Here is a 4,131-nt window from a genome sequence, read left to right as displayed (position 1 = left end):
TCCAGGCTGGAGTGCAGTGGTGTGATCACAGTGCACCTTCAACCTCCGGGGCTCCAGCAATCCTGCTACCTCAGCCTCTTGAGTAGCTGAAACTACAGGTATGTGCCACCATGTATGGCTAATATTTAAAATCTTTTGTAGAGATGTGGTCTCATTATGTTGCCCTGGCTGGTCTTAAACTTTTGGGCTCAAGTGATCCTTTCACCTTGGCCTCCAATGTGTTAAGATTATAAAAATGAGCCACTGAATCAAGGCACATTTAGTTATTTGATTAATTTTGAGTTAATTTTTATATGTGACATGAGGTAGGGATCAAAGTTCATTCTTTTGGGTGTGAATATCTAGTTGTCCCAAGAATGATTGGAAAGACAATTGTTTCCCTTGGAGTTGTTTTAGTGCCCTTGTTGAACATAAATGTAAATGTTTAGTTATCAATTAAACATAAATGTAAGGGTCTATTGCTGGGCCTTGTTGGGTTCATTAATCTATATGTCTATCCTTATGTAAGTCCCATATGCTCTTGATTCCTGTTGGTTTGTAGTAAGTTTTGGAATGGAAGAGTGAGTCCTCCAGCTCTATTCTACTTTACATGATATTCTGGGTCCCTTGTGAATTTTAGAATCATTTAATCAAGTTCTACAAAGATGTTAGCTCTTCTTTTCCTTGTATAGATCCTAATTTCTGACATCCTGGTCATCTTAAGCCCAAGGAATAAGCTCAGAATGGCAATAGAAGAAGTGTTAACAATTTCAGGTGCTAGGTAGGGCGCAGTGGCTCATGACTGTAATCCCAGCACGTTGGGAGGCTGAGGTGGGCAGATCACTTGAGCTCAAGAGTTCAAGTCCAGCCTGGCCAGCATGGTGAAACCCTGTCTCTACTAAAAATACAAAAAATTAGCTGGACATGATGACCCATGCCTATACTCCCAGCTACTCTAGAGGCTCAGGCAGAAGAATTGCTGAAATCCAGGAGGCAGATGCCATAGTGAGCTGAGCTTGTGTCACTGCACTCCAGCCTGGGTGGCAGTAAGACTTTTTTAAAAAAGCAAAAAAAGTCAGATACTATAGAGACAGTAGAATAGAGACAGAGGCACCGAAAGCATGGGCAAGAGGTGAGGGAGTGGTGCAATGCGAGGGACTCCAGTGAGCATGGGCTCCGCCTGCTGGGTAGGTGCCTTCTTTCTGGATTGTAAGTGGATTCAGGGCACTGACAACCCCCAGAGTCCCACAGGGCTACTCAGCAGCCTTTGCAAAAAATTCTCACCAAGTTAAGGACAAACTTATGTTTATTTGGAAGCCAATAGGATAAAGGAATTTTTCCTTCAACCCTGTCTTTATTCTGCCTGTAATTTTTGTATGTGTTCAGTATCTTGGAGGCTTGTCATCTCAAGCAACTGTATAGAAGCTTCAACTATTTGCATCTTGGATATGGGCTGAGGACTAGAAAGCCAGCAAGGACAAAAGAGTGGAAGAAGCCTGTTTCTTCCATGAACACTGCAGGGATGTGACTCAGTGTCACTTAGGTGACATGAGGGAAAAATCAAGACTGATTTACAATATGGAAGAAGTCTCATTATAGCGTGTCTTCTACCAAAGATTGAAATAGTAAGAAAAAAATAGTAAAAACATTTTGAGGGTGAAAATAGGCAGAATAGAGAAAAACTCAATGATCTCCTCAGGAAGTTTGCGGTTAAGGGCGAGAGAGTATGCAGCAGCCCACATGGAGAACCACAGAAAGATGAGAAGGTTGTCAGGAGAGACGGGACTGGCAGGGCTGGGAGCTGGAGGCTGAGGCTCTACAGTGAATCTGCAGCTAGACCTTCCTGGGGCCCAGCCAGTCGCGGTCTCTTCTTGCCTCAGTTTCCTCATCTGTAGGATGATGATTTGTGCTAGATGGCCTCTCAGGATACATTCAATGATGAAATTCTCAAATTTTGTGGAATGACACATTTTGGTGTGACATGAAGCTCTCCTGTTGCACCAGAGACTCCTGGGAAAGAGGAGGCTCAAGACACTCATCAGACAGAAGAGTGAATGGAGAAGTCTGCACTTGCTTCCTTTGCCACCCGCCAAATTCTCACTGAATTTCGAGGAGAAATGGTTTTGGCTGGCAAAGCATCTTCTCTAAGATCCCTATCTTCCAGAACCTTTGTTTTCCTTTTTCCTGATTTATTTCTCAACTTGGAATAACACATCCTCAGTGTAACACATCTTTTAGTGAACTCCTGAGCAAAGATAACGCATAATAACTTTTGACATCTTACCTAATAGTGAATTTGATTAATGGTTGGATATAAAATTTTAGGTTGGAAATATTTTCTTTCCAGGCTTTCAAAGGCATTGTTCCTTGGCTCTTTCCTTACAGTGCTGCTGTTGAGAATGTCTGATAGGCTTTCTGATTCCTGAAGCTTTGTAGAAACCCATGCAATCTTGTTTTTCTTTTTAACTTTCTTAACTTGTTAGGATATTCTCTTTATTATCAGTGTTGTGAAGTGTGACAGGGATGTTTCCTCATGAGGATTCTTTTTCATTCACTGTTTCACTGTTCGATCTGGAAACTCACACTGTCCAATTCTGGAAATTTTCCCATATTACTTATTTGATCATCTCATTCTTGTTGCTTTCTATTCTTTCATTCTGTCACTTTTGTTTCTCAGATGTTGGACCTCCTGGATGAGCCTGTAATTTTCTAGGCTTTCCTGTTTTATTATCTCTGACTTTTTATTATACGCTCTCAGAGATTTTCTCAAGTTAATCTTCCAAAAACTTCTATTGACTTTTAATTTTTGCTGTGGTATTTTCGATTTCTAAAAGATTTCTTTTCTTTTTCTTTTGAGATGGAGTCTCGCTCTTCGCCCAGGCTGGAGTGCAGTAGCCAGATCTTGACTTACTGTAACCTCTGCCTCCCAGGTTCAAGAGATTCTCTTGCCTCAGCCTCCCAAGTAGCTGGGATTACAGGCACCTGCCATCACTCCAGGCACGGTGGCTCACTCCTATAATCCCAGCACTTTAGGAGGATGAGGTGGGTGGATCACTTGAGGTCAGAAGTTCTAGACTACCCTGGCCAACATGGTGAAACCCCGTCTCTACTAAAATTACAAAAAACGATTTCTTATTCTGTAAATGTTCTCATTTCAAAAGTAACATTCCTGTCTTGTTTCATGCATTAGTGTTTTTTCTTCTATCCTGTGAATTCATTGTTTCTCTATAGAACAGTTTTCTCTTTTTTCTGCATTGTCTATTTCCTCCAAGTCTGTTGGCCTGCCTTCCCTCCCTCCCTCCCTCCTTTCCTTCCTTACTTTTTACCTTCCTTCCTCTTTCCCTCTTTCATTTACATTTCTGCTACTTGTTTTGGGATATCCTTAGAGGGTGTGATTGGCTGTTCATATTTGAGAACGAGTCACCGAAAAGCTAATCAGAAGCTCTGTATTTATGGGTGGAACTTGGTGGGTAGTGAGTTTCTCAATGGCTGAAGACTTACCTATGTTTTGGGGGGTGATGGGGGGAACCTTATATATTAGCATCTTCTATCTTTTCTTTTGGTCTAGTCACTTTCTCCATGGAGGAACTTTCCCATTTCTGCTGGGAGAGCGTTACAGATTGCATTGTGTCCCCCCAGAAAGATTTGTTCAAATCTTAGCCTCTAGTATCTCAGAATATGACCTTATTTGGCAATGGGGTCATTGTGGATATAATTATTTAGATGATGATGACATCATGCTGGAGTGGGGCAGGGGCTTAATCACATATGACCGAGGGCCTGACAGAAGAGGAGAGACAGACACAGAGGAGAACACCATATGAAGACAGACACAGGGAGAAGCCTTGTAGAGACGGAGGCAGAGATCAGAGTGACGGGGCCCCAAGCTAAGGGACGCTCGGAGCCACCGGGAGCTGGGGGAGGCAGAGAGGGAGCCTCCCTAGAGGCCTGGAGGGAGTGGGGCCTCGCCAACAGCTTGATTTCAGACTCCCAGCCTCCAGAACAGTAAGATCATAAGTTTCTATTGTTCCAGATGACCCTGATCGTAGCACGTTGTTACCGCAGCCCCAGCAAACTGACACAGAAAGTGCGTGCCCACTGCTGCCCGGGATGCTGGCCGAGGGGGCAGGGCTTGGAGGGGAAGCACATTCC

The sequence above is a fragment of the Cebus imitator genome, unplaced genomic scaffold (assembly GCF_001604975.1).
Source record: "Cebus imitator isolate Cc_AM_T3 unplaced genomic scaffold, Cebus_imitator-1.0 Scaffold106, whole genome shotgun sequence".
NCBI classification, from domain to species: Eukaryota; Metazoa; Chordata; class Mammalia; order Primates; family Cebidae; genus Cebus; species Cebus imitator.
The sequence above is the reverse complement of the archived record's forward strand: the minus strand, read 5'-3'. Positions refer to the sequence as shown.